This window comes from Phaseolus vulgaris, chromosome 10, assembly GCF_000499845.2.
Source record: "Phaseolus vulgaris cultivar G19833 chromosome 10, P. vulgaris v2.0, whole genome shotgun sequence".
NCBI lineage: Eukaryota > Viridiplantae > Streptophyta > Magnoliopsida > Fabales > Fabaceae > Phaseolus > Phaseolus vulgaris.
Genome location: NC_023750.2, coordinates 31,873,993 through 31,897,868, shown reverse-complemented (window position 1 = coordinate 31,897,868; position 23,876 = coordinate 31,873,993). Strand labels below are relative to the sequence as shown.

Below are 23,876 nucleotides of genomic sequence, written 5' to 3'. Positions count from 1 at the left end.
TAGCCCAAGCTTAACCCTATGAAAATCGTACATGTAATGACAATCATGCCCTAGCTTTTCCACACTTCAAGATAACATTGGTTTGACCCTAGTTTATCCTCTTCACATGTTGCATGGAACGACGACCAGACCCTAGCTTATCCTCCCTTCAAGCTAGCATCGATTTGACTCTAACTTATGTCTTCACATTTTTCCAATTTCGATTAATACTTACTGTAATGTCAACTTAGAGTAGTTCTAATAGACTATAATAACATCTAATGTTCAACCAACAACACTCTCTTTTAGTGTTTAATTCAGGGTATCTTTGTAGTGTACTAACACAAAGTGATTATTTTTTCTTCCGAACATTAATATTGAAAAAAAGGTGTGATGTAGAGACATAAATAATATATTCTTAAGATTGATTACAGTATAAATGATAATATATATATATATATATATATATATATATATTATATATATAAAAGTTGAGATTGTCAATTCTCAATAATATTTTGAAAAAAAAATGTGATGGAGGGAAATAAATGATATATTTTTAAAAAGTATTTTAAATTTTGTTTTTATTAGTAAAAGAATTAAATTAATATGAAGAACTAAGAGGTTACTATAAGAAAAAATGGATATACTTACGCCAAAAATTCATTGATAAATCAGCATTATCCACGGAACAAAATTAGTAGGTAATCTGGGTGTAGGTAATTTACCTACGGACAGTGTGTCCGTTTGCAGGTAATATCCACCAACTCAATCTTTATGTAAATCCATAAGTAACTTGCATATTTTACTTTTAATTTTTACATTATAAATTTTATCTTTATTATTATTATTTTTTATCATTATTTACAATTATTATTTATATTATCATGATTATTATTAATGTTAGTAACAAACCATCCTAAGAGACTCAAACCTAAGTTCCTTGAGTGACCCAAGAGCCTTTAACTACTATACAAGACAAACTCGTTGTCATATTATGATTATTATTATACCATGATTATACTTATCATTATAATTATTATAATAATATTCTTCATATTACTATTATTAATATTATTATCACTATTACTATTACTATTAATATTATTGTTACTATTTTTATTGTTAATATTTTTAATACTATTAATAATAAATTATATTAATAATATGAATAATAACAATAATAATATTAATAACACTATCAATATTAATACTATAAATAATATTATTAATGCTATTGATATAATTTATATTATTAATATTATTAGTTTTATTATTATTAATAGTTTTATTATTATTATTCATGTTATCAATATTATCAAAATTATTAATATTATACTAATATTTTTTAAATTATTAATATTTGTAATATTATTGTTCTCGAACGAGGTTGGGACTAAAAGAATGATTACCGTCCTTCTTGGTCAGTCGGTCTTCCTCTACCTCCTCTCTTCCCTGAATAACATCACAACTCTCCTTTTGTTCTCGTCGGTTGACCTGGTCCCCGGTTGACTCTGGGAGTAGGTTGTGACTCCGTTTGCTTCTACTAGATTTGCTCTTTCCCTGGGATGTTGGAACGCGGCTCCGTTTGAAACAGAGGGGGCCCTACTTGTTGATTGCACTCCGACGATCAAGTCAGTATTGGGCTAAGAAACAATGAGTAAAATAAGCTAGCAATTTCAGTCTTAGAAACGGTGTACCTTTACCAGGGATCTCAAGTCCTTTTTATAGACTATTTAGGTTGCCTCACTGTAACAACCCTCCTCTCACGAGAACCTTATCTCGAGTGAAAGTAGGTTTGACGGGAGGACATTCAATTACGTTGTTACATAATCTTAGTGTAACAACCGCACAAAATCTTCGTCTTTGGAGTGCACAATCTTAACAGCATGGCCGCCAGGGTACCAACTCATGCACCAACATCATGGGGCCCATCTGTCACTGTAGGCGTTCTAGCATTTACGTATCATTGATAAGTGTCTAATTTCAGTAATATTTCATATTAAAATATAGGCACTTATGAGGATTTATTGCTAATTTACATATAAAATAATCCCTAATTTATGAATTTATACCTTTTTACATTTTTTATGATCTTTATTTGAATAAGAGTATTTTATTCCCAAATTTGGTGTTAATTGCAGATTTCTAAGGAAGATTGGAGATTTGGATTAAAGATTAATGATTTGAGCTAAAAAGATAAAGATAGAAGGTCCCAGAATGGAAAAGATGCAAAAAAAGATTGGGCTTTTTTTTTATGTTTTATCATTTAGCCCATTAGCGCGACACAATAAACAACCTAACCCTAGAAAACTAGGATAAATAGAGGGCTAGAGGCTCAAACTTAGTGTGCCAGATTGAGAGGAAAACACCATAAAGTGAATTGTAACCCAATTGGGAGAATGGAAGGTGATAGAAGTATGCGTGGCTAATTCTACCATTTGGGATTGGGAGTAATCTGCTCAAACTCTTATGTATTGAGGTGATATTTTATATATTAATATTCAGTTCTTGATTGATTATTGGTATTGTTGTTTTACTTTTAATTCTCCGTGACAAATTGAGAATCTTAAATCTGACCGGGAGGTATTTTTAGGGTTCGGACCTAAACAACAATACTTAACATATTTGAGTGCTAGGAATAGACTTGAAATGTTAATTGCTATTAAACGTCTGAGCTTCGTTCTAAGTTGTTCTTATAAGTATGCGAGGGATCGATAGTTAGGGAACATTCTTAAGGATTTTATATGCGAGGAATCGATATAAATGATTTTTATACGGGCATCAATTTCAATTAAAGAACTTAATATTAACATGCTAATCAAAATACATGAGAGTGAGAGAGATGAAACTTAATCCCAATTTTTCCAATTGAAGCAACTAATTCTTTGTTTGTTTTCTTATTGATCAGTGCCAACATAATCACTTCACACTCTTTTTTTATTGTTCTGTTGTCTGTTGTTATATTTAGCGAATATTGTACTCGATGATTCACTGTTCTGTGTGGGATCGATATCCGTCCTTAGGGACAATTATTACTTCTGACAAATGCGGTGCACTTGCCGTAAAAAGTCATCAATCATGCATGCAGCTTACCCCTAAAAATCCTAGCGCTTTTAGGCCTAGGCGTCTCTAGTGGGTATTTACTTGTGCTAGACCCCGAAGGTACTATACACACCACATGCACTTTCACTGATTAGGCCTTACATATACGGGTTTCAATCTTTGAGGGCCCACTTATGTGGCCCATTATCTCGACCACACCACCGAGCTGACCTGCTCCACACAGATGTCGATGTCCTATCTCCTGAGCACCGAGTCCAGCGCTCTAGTCCAATACACAAGCCTCCCAGGCTCGAGCTGGAACTTGTTCCAGTTAAGAGGCTAACTGCTTGCCTGCGACGACCTACGTGTCTTGTGAGTGACGCGACATGCACAGTGCCTTTAGGTGACGTTTCACCATACTCCCTCACCAGCGTACACGTGGCCACATCAACGGTTGGAAAGCGTTGCCGCTTGCGCTTCCCCTTATACGTTAACCCTTCAATTTTACGCTCTCTTCTCTATTCCATTCCACTTTCGCAATTTCTTTCACACACTCTGCTCTGAACTCCCTGTTTCCTCTTCTCCAAATGAGCCTCTTCTCCTTTCTTCATCAATAAACTAAAGGTACATTTTTTTATCTTGTGACTGCCTTTGGTCCACCATTTCAATGCTTTTAATCTGCTCAAAACTGCACTGGGACTGTTTATATTTCTCGCATCTGTCGTTGTTCAATGTTTTTCTGCTTGCTTGCTTTGTTCTTCCAAAACGCATGCATTTCTTCTTCTGAGTATTGCATTTGTTTTTCTTTTCTGTTTTAGATTTCCTGTAAGATGGATCACCCAACCCCGGATTACAAAACCCTATACCCCTAGGCTTCTAGTGACCTTTTGGGGGAAACCTCCGATTTCACCACCCGTGCGAGCATAGTAACGTATAGGAAGAGCGAGCACCCTAAAAAGAACTTCATTTTTGGCAAAGAACACGACAAAATTGTGAAGGTAGTACCCTGTAGGGAGAATGAGCCAGTCTGTTGTGATGAGTCGTCGGACCCAGAGGGCTCGTTCTGCTTCATTTACTCCACCATTTTCAAAAAACTTCTTCTACGCCTTCCCTTTCCCAATTTTGAGAGAGCCCTCCTAACTGAAATCAACATTGCCCCTGCCCAGCTACATCCCAATAGCTGGGCATTTGTTCAGAACTTTTCCATTTTGTGTCACCACTTTGGCCATCTATCATCGGTGGACGTATTCCTTTACTTCTTGAAAGCCAAAAACCCAGGTCACAAACTGTGGGTGAGTTTTAACCAGGTTGCTGGGAGAGTTTTGTTGACCCTTTTCTAGCAATCGTACGAAGGCTTCAAGGGTAAGTTCTTCAAGATTCGCTGCAACGCTAACGATCCAAGCCTTTTGGATGAGTTCCCTCTGTATTGGACACAAAAACCCAAATTCAAAAAACCCAGATGCCTTGAAGACTTACCCCCATGAGAACGAGAGGTGTGCGACTTCCTCTCCAACCTCCAGGCAATGTTTAACAATGTCGAGCTAATAAAGCACGAGTACAACCCTTCATGCCTTAAGGCGTACATTGGTATCTCCCTCCCCTTTACTCCTGCTAATGATATCTTGCATGTGTGTGTTTTCTGAACCCTTCTTTGCTTTCTTTTCCATGCAGACAATATGTTGGACGCCCAGAAGAGAAGGAACCTAGCTGCCTTGGCCAAGCAGAAGAAGCTCGTTTCAGCTCCTTCTGTTAAGGAACAAAAGTTGAAAGCGGTGGCTGAGGTCGCCCCCTCTAAAGACGAAGATACTTGCTCTAGAGTCGTCTTCAAGAGGAAGCGAAAAGCTGATGCTGCCATCTCTGTCCCCTCTGACTCGGATGGCCGAGCTCCCTCTTACTGGGACTGCCCACCTAGCGCCTCCTCTCCTCACGACATTGTGGTGCAGGAGGGCAAAGGTGAGAGTGCCTCAGAAGGAGAACAGTGGGACTCCTCCTCAGACCCAACCTCCTTCCTACAAAAGATGTTGCTCTCTGCCAAAGTCAAAGGGAGGCTTGGAAACTTGGAGGAGGATCCCTTGATGGAGCACATGTTAAGGCAACTGGGGAAAGCCCTAGTTGCAAACTGCCTCCTCCTCTCCAAGATGCGGAAAGTTAAGGAACTAGCGAACAAAAAAGCCCTCCAAGCTGTTGGGCTCAAACGACAAGTCACTGGACATACCCTTGAGGTGGAGGAGCTTCGAAGAACTCAACAGGAGACCAAGGCCCTCTTATTTGGGAAGTCCCAAGAGGCCTTGGGACTATATGCCAGGAACAACAACCTTCGTACCAAAGTGGAGAGGCTGGAGGGAGAGCTGGCCGGCAGGGACGAGGATATGGCTAAGCTGAAGGAATAACTAGTCCAGAAGGATGAACTTCTCCAAAAGACCAGGGACGAGCTAATGAGCGATGCCGCTAACTCTTATGCAACGGGCTTCGAAGATGCCATGGCGCAAGTCACCTGTGTGCACTCTGAGGTGGATCTCTCCCATACAGGGTTAGGCAAAGCTGTCGTGGATGGACATCTAGTAGCTGTGGAATAGCGGTGGTGAACTTCCCCGCTATTGCCTTCATTTTGTAACTTAATAAAGAACTGACCATTCTGTATATATATATGTGTGTGAATGATTTCCCTTTCTGAGCTTACCATTCTATATATATATGTGTATGAATGCTTTCCTTTCTAACTTTGGAAGACTTGTATGTCTTCAAATGATTTTGACAATTATCATCCATACCTAAGTAGCACGGTCCTTCTGTTTAACTTGTATGTCTTAGGGTACCCGAGCTCAGAGCCTCGCTGGACAGCAGGTCCTCCTGTAAAAATTGCTTTGTACGTACTCCCTAAATGGAGGTTTCTCTGTGGTTCGTGCCCATGGTGACCTGAGTTCTTAGAGCAAGAAGAATTTCTTGACTTGCCTTGCGCCTTACTTTTCCCTAAAAGGGAGATTTTTCTTCTACTCTTGGAATCTCACCAAGGGAAGACTTCACTCCCACCCTTGGTATCTTACCAAGGGGAGACTTCACTGAGATTTACTGTTCCCGCTCTTGGTATCTCACCAAGGGGAGGTTGGTTATGAACCCTGGTTCGTGATGAACCTTGATTGTTCCCACTCTTGGTATCTTACCAAGGGGGAGGCTCGTTATGAGCCCTGATTCATTATGAACCCTGATTTGTGATAAACCCTGATTGTTCCCACGCTTGGTATCTTACCAAAAAGGGAGGCTCGTTATGAGCCTTAATTTGTTATGAACCCTGATTCGTGATGAACCCTGATTATTCCATCCCTTGGTGTCTTACCAAAGGGGGAGGTTCACTAGGAACCCTGTTTGTTCCCGACCTTGGTGTCTTACCAATGAGGAGGTTCACTAGGAACCCTGATTCATTACGAACCCTGTTTGTTCCCAACCTTGGTGTCTTACCAAAGGGGGAGGTTCACTAGGAACCCTGATTCATTACGAACGCTGTTTGTTTCCGACCTTGGTGTCTTACCAAGGGGGAGGTTCACTAGGAACCCTGATTCATTACGAACTCTGTTTGTTCTCGACCTTGGTGTCTTACCAAGAGGGAGGTTCACTAGGAACCTTGATTCATTACGAACCCTGTTTGTTCCCGACCTTGGTGTCTTACCAAGGGGGAGGTTCACTAGGAACCCTGATTCATTACGAACCCTGTTTGTTAGCACAATGTATTGCAAACATATTTTTTCAAATAACTTTTTATTGGGCGACCTCATTAAAAAACCCCGATAAGGGAAAAAAGTGTCCCCTTGAACAACCAAATTGCATACAATAGTATGATTAACTGAAATAAAATTTGATATTGGCCCCATTCCATGTTCGGGGGATAATCTCGCCTTCCAAGGTCTCGAGTTTATACGCTCCATTCCCGAGCACCTCTATCACGCGGAATGGGCCAGTCCACTTAGGAGATGCTTGTTGTCCAACTGGTAGGGGTTAACCTTTCGCATTATCAAGTCAGTGACTTGGAACTGTCGAGGTTTCAGCTTGAACTTGTGCTTATACTCCACCCACCTCTTTAAGGCCTTGGCCTTGATGCGCACTTCCTCCCTGACTTTGTCGAGCAGATCTAAGTTTACCCTCCTTTCTTCGTTAGACTCTTCAGCCACGAAGTTCTGGAATCGAAGTGAACTCTCCTAGATCTCGATGGGAATCATGACATTTAATCCATACACTAGGCTAAAAGGTATGTCTGATCTCCTGAGCACCGAGCCCAACGCTCTGGTCCAGTACACCTTTCGCTCTTCTCCTCGTCCTCGTAAACTCCAAGCTCAGATGGTACTTGCAAAAGGCACTCTGATACTCAAGTGAGATTTCGGTGCTCGGTGCAATTAATGTGAGATGGTGATGTATCTTTTTCTCGAAATGTGTAACTACTTATATGATTATCATAGGCCCTTTGTTATTGAGTCGAATTAGGGTTTTGGATCATAATTAAGAGTGTATTACCTAATGATTAATTATAGTTTGCTCTTGTTAACCTTCTGTTAGGCTTAATGATCTTGGTCGTGTCGGTCGACTCTAGCCAGATGCTAAAACCTCTATCAGTCGTTCGAACCCGATCGGTATGTTATAAACATTATTAATATTATTATTATTAATTTTATTAATATTATTATTATTAATGTTATTAATATTGTTATTTTTATTTATCTTATTAATATTAATATATTATTAGTATTGTTAATATTAACATTCTTAATATTATTAATATTAATAATATTTTATTAGTATTATTAATATTATAAATATTTACAAACTCTAGTACTAGGTGATATTTCTATATTTTGGTCCGTAGGTAATATCCATAAACTTATGTTCATAGGTGATACTCACCCCACTTTAATTGTGAGTAAATCCGTAGGTAATATTGCATACTTTTCTTTAATTTTTTCATTATTTTTATTAACTTTTGTTACTACTTACACTTACTATTTATAATAATTATTTATAATTATTAATATTATTCATATTGCACATATTATTAATATTACTTTTATTAATAATATTATCAATATTAATTTTATTAATAATATTATCAATTTATCATATTGAATATTATCAATATTGTTAATATTTATATTATTAATAATATTATCAATAATATTAATATAATAAAAATATTTTGATATTATTAATATTATTAATTTTATTATGGATATAGATTTATAAGAAAATTATATTAATAATAATATTAAAGTTATTTATGGATATAGATTCATGGGTAAAATTTGTGAATAAAGTAAAATTTATTTACGGACAGAGATTCGTCGGTAATATTTCATAGGTAATGTCTACTTTACCCACAAATTTAAATTTGTGGATAATATTTTGTGGATAATGCTAAATTTACCTATAGATTCATATCCGTGGGTATATCAATAAGTAATGCTGAATTTACTTACGAATTCAGATTCGTGAGTAATAATTCGCAAGTACATCTATTTTTTTTGTAGTGTGTGTTTCAACCCATGTAAAAAAAAATGATGAGAAAAACTATTTTAAGATTAATTACAATTCGAATGATATATCATATAATTTTTATTTTTTATATTATTTAATTTTATTTATGTTACCTAATATAAAATATTTTATAAAAAGGAGTTTATTTAATGGATTTTTATTTTATTAATTTTCTCTTTTAAATTAGAAAGTAGAAATTTCGGTGAAAGAAAAATTTAAATAGAAAATATTACAATGAATACAAGAGAATATTTTCCTCATAAAATATTCTATAGATTAATTATAATTTTAATAATGACTATATATTTTTATAAAATAACTTATTTATTTTTATTTTTCCTTTTCTATTAACAAAAGAGTGAATAAATATTTTAAGAATATTATACCCTATTAAAAAAAACTAACAGATTATTTATGTGCACAACCTCCAAAACCATCAAAAACCTATATTAATTGTCCCTCGAAAGTAATCAATGACAACTTTCTATTTTCCTTATTTTTCTATGGGAATGTTATAATATAAAATACATTCAAAATAATTTATTATATTATTTTAAATCAGCTTAATTATATAAAAAAAATAAAAAATTAATTTGCATTTTACCTTTATACACTTTGACACAAATATATTATCGATACGAATATAGTAATAGAAATTATTTTTGTTGGTTGACTTGCTCGTCGGTTGACTCTGATGACAGACTCTAACTCCGTCTGTTTCTTCACAAATTTGTCTTATCTCTTGCTACTCTGGAACTTAGCTTCATTGAAACAGAGAGGGCCTTACCTATTGATTGCACTCTGACAATCAAGTCAGTAAAGGGCTTGCTAGAATTTAAGAAATATTTAGTTTCAGTCTTAGAAATAACGTACTTTTACCTGGGGTCTCAAGCCCCTTTTATAGCTTACCTCTTGTAACAACTTTCTATCACGAGAATCTAATCTCAACTGAAAGCATACTCAACAGGAGAAAATATATCCTGTTCAGGAGCGCCTTCTCTTAAGGTGCTACAACAGAAGAGAATCTTACCTCTAAGGAGTGCATAAAATAATAACAAAATAACCACCGGGGCACCAATTCATGTGCTAACATCATGGGTCCATTTTTCTTACGTGGGCACCCTACTCATGGTGTTACGTTATCTTTCACTATACATGCAACCTAACCACTAGATTCCCTAAAACACATGGATTTAGGTTTAAAAGAAAATATTTACTTGACCTAGACCCCATACGCACTACGCGCACCCCTATAGCCACAAATATCCTTTGTTAACCACCTTTCCTTTATGTACAAAAGGTTACCTTAATTATACCAAAACAGGTTTACTTGTCCAATCGGGGCCCAATCACATGGCCCATTATACTGGTCCAACAGCCGAGCTGACCTGCCTGTGCTATGCACCGAGATCTGACCACCAAACACTAAGCCTGAACACTTTGGTCCAGTATAGAAAATATTATTGGAAACATTATACTAAGACAAAGTGATTTATTTTATTTCACATCGTTATTTATTTCATCATGATTTATTTAATAAACAAATAATATAACCATGATTAGAGACCAATCAAGCCCAATCAATATTAAGTTTAAAAGTTTGTAATATTTTAATTCATGAGTGAACTCAAGGACTTCCTTTCTTACTCATTATATTTTAAACTAAATTAAAATAAATCTTCATAAACTTTTTGCAAGTAAAAAGAAACATAATATCTTATTAAAATTAAATTTTAATATTGAAAATTTTATCAATTAGAGAAATAACTAAATGGTATAATTACTTTATATGTCTTTACATTTATGGTCAATATTCAATATAGTACAGTGATTTAAAAACATCAATTTGGTCTCTGTGTTTTTTAAAAAGTACCTAAATTGGTTTTTTCTATTAATTTTCCCCCAACGACGTCAAGTGTTACTGATGTGGTAGACAGAGCAGAGACACGTTGGATTGGGTGTTGTGTCAGATGACAAGTAGAAAAGTTTGGCTAATGGTGTCATTCTCATTAATCAATTCCGCAAGGTTTCAGGTTGTCTCCAACTGCTCTATGAGAGACGAGGTTGGGTTGTCCATGTGGTTGAGAGTGGAAGGTGTAGTCGACGTAGGTGCAAACGAGGAGGATGCCCTGACTAGCGACACACCAGAGTTTGAGGTGGTGGGGGAGGTTGAGTAGGGGTGAAGTGTGATAGCGAGGGGGTAGAATTGGGTTATCCTTTTTATCCTTTCCATGTTTTTTTTTCTGATAATCTTCCATTATTTTTCTTCTTTCTTCTTTTATAGGTGAGGTTTTGAAGTTTGGAGTCACTATCTCCAACCAAAAACAGAGACATGGTTTATATAGTTAATGATATAATAATTATATTTTTCAATTTTTTAAATATAGAAAGGAAACCTTTTCACTGCCTTCAATTTTCATAAATTGAAACCTCGTAGTAGCATCCTTCTCCCAAATTTATAATGCCATTACACTCATGCCGAATTGATGTCTCTATGTAATTTGTGCCTGTATCACCCCACCAATGACCACAACTTTCTTTTCCTTGGCAAAATGAAGTTACTGTCCTGCAGATTGTTATCAAGCAAGCTTTTCGTGTTTGCATGCAGAAACTCCATATCAAAATGAATTCCAGAGAGATCCCACCCAGGTACTGGAAGATCCCTACATTGAAAGTAAAACTTCCTTTGAAGCATCTCTTAAATGGAAGAAACCCTAAACCCCTAATGTTGAACTTTATTAATCTCTGCAAAACCCCTCAACTTGCCACCTCACACTACACCCAATCCGATGTGTTTTTATTCTGTTTGTCACATCAACAACACTTGACGTCGTTGGGGGAAAGTTAATGGAAAGGACCAATTTGGGTACTTTTTAAAAAACACAGGCACCAAATTGATTTTTTTTAAAAAACAATTGTTCTAAATTGAATATTGATCCTAAATATAGGGACCAATAAGGTAATTATACCTAACTAAATTATATATATATATATATATATATATATATAAGTGAGATGCGGACCGTATCTTATGAGTTGGCTTTGTGAATCAGAGTTCGACATAAATCCACTTACTAAAATGATATCAAAATTATATTAAAGATATCTATTCTTTAGGGTTATTGTGTCACTTTTATTGTGTTTATGTAGAACCACTCATAAATATCTAATCTCATAGTGAGATTCATTGAGGCTATTGGGTTCATATTGAACCATCCATAAATATCTAATCTCACATGGGATGTTGAAGATCTTTCACATAAAATAGAAATATAACAAAATTATAATATATAAATAGGTGCAAACCTCATTTTACAAGTAAATTTTTGTGAGGTTTATAGAAATGTAGGAGTATTTGGTAGTTTTCACTATTCACCTTGATATTAATTAGTTTATATATGGGTTGAATTTGTGTTTTTTATTTATTTTATTCTTTTTTATCAATAAAAAAATCTATCAATCTTGATGTACATAGTTTATAAATGAGTTAGAATATTCCAAGCTCTATTGTAAATATATTTTATACTAATAAAAAATCAAGATTCCATTTTTTATTATCTAATTTTAATATAAAAAATTAGTATTAATATATTTAATATTTTGTACTCCAAAAGAATTAATGATTCCAATTCTTCATATACGAAGATATCTATAAGCATCACACCATTAGCAAAGTTATATAAAACAACATAATATTTACTTTTCTTTTATTTAAATAATAATTTTAAAAGAAATTTGTGGAAGTAAGAATAAGAAGATAATTAGCATTGGAGTTGATTTAGGAAACAAATGAACTTAAACCATATCATTTTCCATGGGTGAGATCTGTTAGAATATATGGCCTTACACGAGAAGGGGTGGGGTGAATTGTTTAAAGGGAGTTTTCAAAAACTTTTTAAGGTAGAACAAAATCCTTTGAATGAAACTCAATCAAAAATTCAGTTTGCCAAGATATAAAGCACAAAACAGCAAAGCACCAGAAAAACAATCGGTTGTTTCTGCGAAACAATCGGTTGTTTATACCAACAAGGCAATAACAATGGAATTTAAATGAGTTTAAGGGAAGAAAGAGATACACAAACAATTTATACTGGTTCACTCTTAAACCAAGAGCTACATCCAGTCCCCAGAATCCACTGGGCAATCCACTAAGCATTCAAATACAAATTACACACAAAACGACCAAAAAAGTGACCTTGAACCCTTCAAGAAACACACTTCCTTTGGCACAACACACACCAAGAATGTTGATGTTGACAACCTCAAGAGCACACAACACTCCTTGGCTTACAACATCAGAAAATACAAAGTATTCAGAACGAATTACACTTGTTTACAGAATAAACTGAAATCAATACAGATGTAATCTTATTCCACTCTCTCTTGAGAAAACCAAAGTTGAAAAGTGAATGTTCAAAACTTGAAAGCAATTTGTCACAACTGAAAAACTCAAATATGTTTTTCTTGTTTGTTATAAAACATAAACAAATTATTTAAAGCTTTCAAAGATTGGTCAAAGCTTTTAATAAAGGAGCGTACTCAGTTGAAAAACATTTAAAGCACATTCAACTAACAAAACAAAATTTCTGTTAGGATTTTCAAACAAACAACCAATTGAAAGCACGAAACACTCGATTGTTTTGGTTTGACAGCAAGTCAACCAACCAAAACAGTTTTCAACCTTTTCAAAAGCACCTAAGAGTAAAAAAATCGGTTGTTTCGACAAAACAACATGTTGTTTTTCACTTAGTTTGAAAAACACTACAAAAAAACGTGTATAAAGTGGCGGTTTTAATATGGCGGTTATTAATAACCGCCACAATCTGTCGTATAATACGACATTTTAGTAACCGCCACAATGATGTTTTAGAATATGGCATTTTTAACTGCCATAATTATCCTTCAGAATAAAATTCCCGCGTTTGCTTTCCCTCCTACACCATTTCTCTTTATTTTCATTTTTTTTTAATTTGTTGGAAACTAATTTTGTTTTTGAAACCAGGTGCCTCCCTAATAACACTCTTCCCCCTTCTAGCGTCTTCCACCACTCTTCCCCCTCTCTGATAACTCTCTTCGCGACCTTCACGACCCTTACGCGACCTTCACGAAACCCTCAGGCGACCTTCACGAAACCGTCACGCAACCTTCGTGAAACCCTAACACTGACTCCTTTGTCCGCCATTGCTGCCTCCGCGCAAGGTTGTTCCGCTGACCTTCACGAAACCCTAACGCTCACTCCTCTGTCCCCCATTGCCGCCTCCGTGTAAGGTTGTTCCGCTGAGCTTCACGAAACCCTAATGCTCACTCCTCTGTCCGCCATTGCCGCCTCCGCGCAAGGTTGTTTAAGGTTTGTGCTCGCGCGTCCTAAACCTCTGTCTTGAGAATCTTTTGTTTGAAATTGTTATAGGTTAAAATCGTCAACAGGTAAAATCACACTGTACTTCTCTCTTTGCACTTGCACACCATGTATATGTGAAAAGTGGTTAGCAGAAACAGTAGTTAAACTCAAAGAGTGTGCATATGCAAATGGGTGATGCAGTCCCAACATGTAATAAAGGGCACGCATATACCTTTGTAGTTATAAGGAAGCAAGCACGTTACCGTGGGGCTTTAACCCCGCTAGCTTCTTTATGAAGCCATAAATAATGCTACTACAACGCATTGGACTTGTACTCTGTCACTCAATGTTTACATAACAGGGGCTGTAACTTTTTCTATTACACTGAAAACACACACGCTATGTGCTCCTTCCAATTAGGTAGTTACCCTTTTTGTAACACCACCCTTCATACAACATGCCACTTTATGCAAGAGGACCACTCTTAAGGTAAAATCAGAATAATAATAAAAAGAAAAAAAGTAACAATACTCATCACAACCATAAAACGTGTAAAACATTTTACTACACTATTTTCTGCAATTTAGGATCACTCACATACTTCTTTCTCAAACTATTTAACTCATCTGCATATACTCCCAACTTAAGTTAAACTCTTTTCATTCATGAAAATATATGAACCCCTTTGTATAATAACTTTAGATTAATCTAATGTACTTTCTGACTCAAACTTAAGGATTGGTTTATTGAAATAGTTAGAGAATCTTGAGATTGATCTTTTATCACGTGCTTCAAAATAAGATTATTTGTCTGACAGATGTTATTGGTAGCTCTATGTGATTTTAAGTCAACATATGTGCAGCATTAATAGAGTTGTGATTCGTTGTGATATAAAACTTTTTACAAGGAACCATGGATTTTAGCTCTGTAAAGTTTTTAGAGTTGTTATTGATTAGAGAGATGTATGGTGCTTAAAATAATAAAAGTAGTTGATAATATGCAATGATTGAACCCATTTATGAATCAAAAGGTAAAAAAAAAACTAATTGCTGTTGAAATATATCCAAGGTCGTTCTAAATAAGTGAATGAGATAGTTGCAGAAGAGATAGGAAAAAGAAAAACAAAAGAAGTGTAAGAAATGGTTCACTGCTGCACGTGGTTTGTTCACTAGGGTGAGTGCAGTTGGTTCACTCAAGCACTGGAGCTCATAGCATCTTCAGGTGTCATGTTAACTCACAACATTTCTTTGTGTTTGATGAATTTTTAAATTATTAATGTAGAATGCTCAAGGAATTATAACTCTAGCCTCTACATACTCCTGCACCTTGTTCCTTATAGCTGCAAGGTTGGTTTTAAATTTGTATAAGCAATATAGCAGAGTTTTTTTTTGGTATATTTATATGCTATTGTAATGGTCTATTAGTTTATTGTATTTGTGCAGCATTTTCCCTAAAAAAACAAGCATGCTTTTGCTCCTCTGTTTGCTTTCTGGACTCAACTTCATTTTGCTTCGAAAGAAACTTTATGGTTGGGTTTAGAGGCATTAGGATCCTTTTGCAGTGGTTGATCAGGGGGTTTCTGTTTTAAAGTTGTTTGAGTGTAGTTTGTATATGTATCACGTCATATATAATTCTTTGTTGCAGATTCTGTTTTGGGTTGTTTTTTATTTAATAATTGTTGTATCCTCTAACTAATGCCATTATACCATTTTTATGTTGAGAAATTCAGGAGCTTAAGAAAATTTTATAAAATTCTGGAAGGTACGTTCTTTTATCTAGTGTTTGGTAAGTGGTACTTTTGTAGCCTAGTCTATTGTGAATATTTATTCTGGTGATGCCCACTCTTTGATTCAAATCCAAGATAACTACAGTATATTGATGGTTTGTTATTCAAGGGGTATGATAGTTTTCTAAGTAATTTGGCATGATTGACTAAGTTATTGGTTATAGGTTGTTAGTATTTATTGAGATCTCACATCAATGGTGGATATGACCATAGTAGAGCTTATATAGGCCTGAGAAATACTGTACTGAATTAGGCTCAACTGAAATTGAAGTTGTATTAGATTATGGATCTATATTTGGTTTATCCTTCATTTTACAAAATTCTATTTGGATCAATTTACACCATTGAACTCTATAAAATGAATTATCTCAACTTGTTCATGTATGTCTGCATTGTTTAAAAATTAGATCTTAAATTTGACTGCATTGTGTTAGCTTATAGAGTAATTTTCCATATTTAAGAAACTCAAATTTCTATGTTGAAGAAATATTTCATGTTTGCATATATAAAATACTGTTGGTACCTTGAATAATTCTACATTATTGAAAAGATCACCTTTTATTTAATAAACATTGATTCATTGAAACCTGTCACTGGTTTAAGTTGATGATTAAACTCTTTGCTGGCCTTGCGGCTGAACCAATATGACACCACCTTCAAAAATCTTTTGCATCATCAACATGTTCTTTATATGATAATGGTTATTTATAGAATGATTAAGAAATTTGTAGAGACAACAATCGATCCAAACCAACTTTATATTCAACCATCCAGATCTGTTTTGAAGCTTACAGATTGCTTGTATAATGTGCTTGTATAAATTACTATACTTAAAATTTTATTATAATATTGTTTTCATTTATTCTTTAAAAATTGTCAATTAACTTTAAACATATTTTAACTTATTTCAGGCACCGGATGTTGCTAGTGGTGCTCCATCACCAAACCAGAATATAAGATCAAGTGGAGGGAGAGTAAGACAAATTAGTATTGAGAATTTACTTGTAATATGTTTAGAAAGTGAAACAATTTATATTTTGTCAATTTAATTTACTTGTTGTTTGGATTAGTTTGACATTATGAACTTTGTTCTTTCAATGAATAAATGAATGAACTCATCTTTTGATTATTATATTTATCAATTTTAATTATATTATATTTATCAAATTATAAAATAGAATTAAATAAATTATTATAAATGTTAAAAATAAAATTAAAGTTTAATTATAATACGAAATTAAATAATATTATGAAATCAAATTATAAAATACAATTAAATAAATTATTATAAATATTAAAAATTAAATTAAATATTTAATATTCGAATTATGACAGTTATAAAGTGTATTATAAATGCCATACTATACTGTATTAAGTGGCGGTTAAAACTGCCACTATTTACGTTAGAATTGGTTTACCCAGCTTTAAAATTACGACATTTATAACTAACGCCAATTACACCCTTAAAACCGTCGCTTTATACAATGCATAATATGGCGTCTGCTACAACGGTTCTCAATTGACCGCCACATTAAACTTTGTGGCGGCAAGAATTCTGGCGGTACGCAGTACCGCCACAGACGTATAATGCGGCGGTTAAAAACGCCAATTTTTGCAAAAATAACCGCCGCAATATACATGTTTTTTTGGTAGTGAAACACTTTAATCTTAAAAGGTTTAAAAACATTTTAGCTTTAGATTCAACAAAGAGTGGTTTACACAGATAAACTACCCAGTCCTATCCTAAACACAACAACAACTTCAGCCTTGCATCAAACACTTGGATTTGGATTCTTCAAAGCCTTTGATCACACTTGATTCAACAATCTCCCCCTATTTGATGAAGACAAATCCCTGGTTGCTTGTGTTGGACTTTGTTTGAATCTGAAGCAGTTCTTGCAAAACAAAGCTTAAGCAATATACAACATCTATGACAACAAGTTAGAAAAGCACATATAACTTGTGTTCTGCTTAACCAATACAGCAGAGAAACCAGCCAAAAAGGCAAACCAAGGCAAACCATAAAGCATCAGTAGCAGCAACAGAAATAACAATCACTTAAACAGATAAAGTTTGCAGATTTTAAGACAACACAACATAAAATTCTCCCCCTATTTGTTTTCACAAATAGACTATAAGAAGAGATTAAACAGAAATTGTTCCAGATAAAACAGAATATAAAAGAAATAGCAATAAAACTATTACAGAGCAAAAACAATCGGTTGTTTCGAGCATTCAACCGGTTGTTTTTCTTCAGTCATCCTTGCCATATTGCAGCTCAAAGATCTGGTTCTGAACAGCTTCAATCTGTTCATCCAGGGTGTAAAAGTGAGTGTCCATGCTCTGGAATCTGTTGTCAATGTTCTTGAAATTTGACACACAAAGATCATTGAGAATTCTTTGATTTTTAGCAAAACCATCAAGTCTATCCACCATGTATCTTTCAAAAGAAGACATTGAGGGAATCCTATCCCCTTGATGTTCAACACTTGTTCCAACATCAAAGTTAGTTGCAGGTTGTTCTTCATTGTGGATATCCATATCAACAGCTTGATCTTCTTCACCAAAATCAACAGCTACAGCACTTGAGGAACCACCATGATCACCATCTTTGCTCACCCATCTTCGATTTATCTTGGTGAAACCCATTTTGCTTAGTGAACCATTGTTCACTTCTTGTGTTGATTTAACCAACTCAGAGGTTTCATCTTCAAGATTCACTTCAAAATAGAGCAGAAATTTAGAGATTAAAACAACATAGGGATAATGGTAGTCACTTAACCTGATGGACTTTTGCATATGCTCTTTGATGATATGAATCCAGTTGATCTTGATTTTCTTCATGATGCAATAGATATAGACAAGATCTTCTTCTGTTAAAATAGAATGGTTTCTCCCCCTTGGAGTTAGAATCCAAGTGACAATGAGAGCCAACACCCTTTCATCTAACTTCAATCCTCCAACAGAACAAGTTCTTACTTGAACTTGTGGATTCTTTAAACAACTTTTGTAGTATTGAATCTTGTTGAAATCTTCCACAAAACCAATATTTCCTTTATTGATTCTAAGACCAACATACTTCAACCCAGTTACAGCAGCCCATACATCATGGGTAATCTCCATGTCTACACCTTTAACATGTGAAACAAGATTGTTTCCTTCAAACATTAAGTTTGAGTAGAATACCCGAATTAAATCTGGATAAATGTTTCCCTTCATCTCCAAGAATCTTTTTAGCAACTGATCCTTGAGAAGCCTTCTAACATTGTCCAGCTTTTGGCTTTTCAACCAATCAAAGGAGACAACTTTTGGATTGTTGATCACTTTTGTACTTGTCTCAAAGCGATACCTCTAAATAAGTTCATTATCCCCTGAAAACTAGCCCTCAAGCCTTCCTTCTGACCTTACAACCCTTGTTTTGATCCTCTTGGATGTAGGTGGAGTGGAATCCATGACAGCAGAAAGAGACAAAGGCACACACACAAGGAGAGAAAGAGATGTTGCAAGAGATGGCTCAATTGGCTGTTTTTGTGAAAGAAAACCGTTGCAACAGATTTTATAACAAATCAGAGACCTTCTTTGATCCTTTGGTGATTGTGGGTTTCAGTCTTCAAGACAAGAGACTAGTCCAAGCACTGCACAGAGAATGTCAGAAAAGGGTAGAAAACACATGGTCAGCACATGTGATCTTTGACTAGACATAAAGGCTCTTGAATTTCCAAGATATGGAATATATTCCTTTATGACATCTTGTAACTTCCTCCAGAACCAAATTAGGCTTTCAAAACTGCTTTATTGACTCAAGATCCTTTCATTATTGAGATCTGCAACAAACAAAATGTATAGAGAAATTAATTTAATTCTTCACAATGCTGTCAGAGAAGAAATAATCGGTTGTTTTTCTGCAACATGTTGACAAATTGTGATTTTCAAGCATAGATTGAGAAAGGTTCAAAACAGATGTAATTGCTCATTTGAAAAAGAAAATTAAGCATGAATCAGAATTGAAAACAAAGGCAAAGATAAGGAAAGTCTTATCCTTTTATGAAATCCCTTCAATGAGTCATTGTGATCAAGAAGCTTCTTTTGACTTTTGAAAAAGCTTGGACTGGTACACTCCCTTAATTCAGTTCCAGTCTTAATCCTTTTCTTCCAAGAATCTGATCAGATGACTCAAAGCCTCATGTTTCTTCTAGTATCCCTACATTAAAATGAATTCAAGCAACAAGATTTGGTCCCCTTACAAATATGGGTCCATTTGATTTATTTTTATCATTTGAAACCTCACAACCTTTGGGAATCCATTTCATAAAACCTCTGGGAACAGAATATTTCCTTATTTTACAGAATCTGAATGAATGGCCTCTTTTCATGCAATAAAACCATGTAACAACCGGTTGTTTCGACTTAACAATCAATTGTTTTACTGGCAATTTTAAAAAATTCTTTGAAAACTTATCTTGCTTGTTCTGTGAATTAAAACCTAATCCAGCTCTTCCAAAAACACAATTTTGAGATGCCAAGACATTCTCAAAGTTGGATTTTCCCTTTGAAAGCTTATCCACAGTTCTAACAAGATAATGAACTTTCTTTTCAAGATTTTCACAATTTTCACAAACAAGAGAGTCACACACATGAGAAGAGTTTTTGCAATGCTTTTCAAGCTTTTCAAAATCAATTTTTGATTTTTCCAGCTCTTCTTCAAGTGTCTTAACCCTCTTTTCAAGCCAGTTGTTTAGCCCTTTCAATCGGTTGTTTGAGAGAACCAATCGGTTAGCTTCTTCATGAGTTTCTTGAAAAGCTTGAAGCAATTTACTATAATTTTCAACACTTAGGGAAGCACGTGAACTTACATTGCTTGAGCTGCTTGACTCATCATCTCCTTCTGCAATTAAGCATATGTTTGCTTTTTCATCTTCACTTGATGAGGAGCTTGATGAGGAAACTTCATTTTCATCCCATGCAATATATGCTCTTCTTGATTGTCCCTTCTTCTCCTTGTAGCTTGATTTCTTTTCATTTCTTTCTTTATTTGGGCAAACAGCTTTTATATGCCCTTGTTCACCACAACCAAAGCAAGTATAATTGTTAGAATTGAAATCACCAGTTTTCTTGTTGCCATACCTTTCTTTTTTGGCTTCTTTGTTGCGATTTCTCTTCAAGAGTCTACTAAACCTTTTGGACAGCAAGCTAAAGTTTTCTTCTTCACTTTCATCACTTGAATCTTGTTTGATTTTGTGCTTGGTAGCTTTCAAGGCAATGCTTCTCACATGCTTGTCTTCACTTTCTTGAACATTGAGTCTATTCATTTCTAACTCATGTTCTCTAAGCTTACCAAACAATGAAGTCGTTGTCAAGGATGTCAAATCTTTTGATTCAGAAATTGTTGTCACCTTAGGTTGCCAAGATCTATCAAGGCATTTGAGAATCTTGATGTTTAGTTCTTCTTTATCAAAGGTTTTTCCAAGGCTCATTAGATGGTTGATGATGTGAGTGAACCTCTTTTGCACTTCAGCAATAGATTCTCCTTTAAGCATTCTGAACATCTCATACTCTTGTATTAGAGTATGTTTCCTTGCTCTCTTCACATCATTTGTTCCTTCATGGGTGACTTCCAAAGTGTCCCACATCTCCTTGGCCGATGAACATTGTGATATACTGAAAAATTCATCCGAATTCAAAGCAGATGTTATGATATTCTTGGCAATACAATCAAACTTGACCTTTTTATTTTCAGCATTAGTCCATTGAGACCAAGGTTTTTCAATAGAAGATCCATCTTTTTCAAATTTAGGAATAAAAGGGCCATTTTCAATTGCATCCCAAAATTCCTTTATTAAGAGATTCACAAAGATTTTCATTCTAACTTTCCGGAATTGATAATTCAAACCACAGAACAGAGGTGGTTTGTTAATTGAAGCACCCTCTCCAAAAGGTATTTTTTCAGCCATGGAAAAAAGATTTTAGAATCAAACTTGAGTATTTTTCAAGTACCAAGCTCTTGATGCCAATTAATATTGTTAGAATATATTGCCTTAAACGAGAGGGGGGTGAATTGTTTAAAGGGGGTTTTCGAAAACTTTTTAAGCTAGAACAAAATCTTTTGAATGAAACTCAATTAGAAATTCAGTTAGCCAAGATATAAAGCACAAAACAACAAAGCACCAGAAAAACAATCGGTTGTTTCTGCGAAACAAACAGTTGTTTATACCAGCAAGCCAATACCAACTGAATTTAAATGAGTTTAAGGGAAGAAAGAGATACACAAACAGTTTATACTGGTTCACTTTTAAACCAAGAGCTACATCCAGTCCCCAGAATCCACTGGGCAATCCACTAAGCAAACAAATACAGATTACACACAAAACCACCAAAGAAGTGACCTTGAACCCTTCAAGAAACACACTTCCTTTGGCACAAGACACACCAAGAATGTTGATGTTGACAACCTAAAGAGCACACAACACTCCTTGGCTTACAACACCAGAAATTACAAAGTATTCAGAACGAATTACACTTGTTTACAGAATAAACTGAAATCAATACAGATGTAATCCTATTCCACTCTCTCTTGAGAAAACCAAAGCTGAAAAGTGAATGTTCAAAACTTGAAAGCAATTTCTCACAACTGAAAAACTCAAATATGTTTTTCTTGTTTGTTATAAAACATAAACAAATTATTTAAAGCTTTCAAAGATTGGTCAAAGCATTTAATACAAGAGCGTATTCAGTTGAAAAACATTTAAAGCACATTCAACTAACAAAACAAAATTTCTGTTAGGATTTTCAAACAAACAATCGATTGAAAGCACGAAACAATAGATTGTTTTGGTTTGACAGCAAGTCAACCAACCAAAACAGTTTTCAACCTTTTCAAAAACACCTAAGAGTAAAACAATCGGTTGTTTCAACAAAACAACAGGTTATTTTTTACTTAGTTTGAAAAACACTTTAATCTTAAAAGGTTTAAAAACACTTTAGCTTTAGATTCAACAAAGAGTGGTTTACACAGATAAACTACCCCGGTCATATCCTAAACACAACAACAACTTCAGCCTTGCATCAAACACTTGGATTTGGATTCTTCGAAGCCTTTGATCACACTTGATTCAACATAATATTTATTTTTCTTTTATTTAAATAATAATTTTAAAAGAAATTTGTGGAAGTAAGAATAAGAAGATAATTAGCATTGGAGTTGATTTAGGAAACAAATGAACTTAAACCATATCATTTTCCATGGGTGAGATCCAGATGTTTAGGCATTTTTTTTCCCTTTATATATCGTGTTGAAGATAAATATACAATTTTAGGTTGACTAATAAACACTCATGTGAATACCTACTAACCTGAGTCATTCATTATAAATCGTGGATAAATCGGTAGGTAATATTACATACTTTTTTTTTTTTAATTTTTGTATTATTTTAATTAGCTTTTGTTTTTATTTAGATTATTATTTATAATTATTAATATTATAATAATATTATTGATATTATTAATATTATTTATGTTATCATATTCAATATTATTAAATATTTTTAACAATATTAATATTATTAATAGTATTAAAATATTTTTGATATTATTAATATTGTTAATATTATCAATATTGATATTATTAATTGTATTAAAATATTTTTTAATATTATAATTTTTATTAATATTTTTAATATTACAATAATATAAATAAAGATATTAGTGTTTTTAATATGTTAGTAAGAAAATTATATTATTAATAATATTAAATTTACTTGTAGATATAAATTTGTGGGTAAAATTTGTGAATAATGTAAATTTCTTTTCGAACAAAGATTTGTGGGTATTAATTCGTAAGTAATGTCTAGTTTACTTATGGATTTTGATTTGTGGATAATATTTTGTGGATAATGTTGAATTTACTTTTAGATTCTTATCCATAAGTAATATCAATAGGTAATGCTACGAATTCAGATTTATGAGTAATAATTTGTCAGTAAATCTATTTATTTTTGTAGTGGGTGTTAAATTCATGACAAAAAACATGATGAGAAAAACAATTTTAAGATTAATTACGATTTGAATGATATATCATATCATTTTTATTTTATTTTTGATACCTGTTCTCGCTGGTTGACTTTCCCGGGGTTGACTTGAGTGGAAAACTCTGCTTCTAACCTGTCTCCTTTATTGATGGAAACCAAGTAGAGGATGCTCTAGGCCATGAAGACC

General features: G+C 34.1%; 1 long non-coding RNA gene across 1 annotated transcript; it reads left to right on the top strand.

The window, feature by feature from the left end:
* The first annotated feature begins 13,548 nt into the window (after positions 1 to 13,548).
* Positions 13,549 to 16,794, top strand: LOC137818992 (uncharacterized). The gene is made up of 3 exons (XR_011082213.1): positions 13,549 to 13,888; positions 15,161 to 15,225; positions 16,577 to 16,794. It is a non-coding gene; the product is annotated as an uncharacterized lncRNA (long non-coding RNA).
* Positions 16,795 to 23,876: the final 7,082 nt, after the last annotated feature.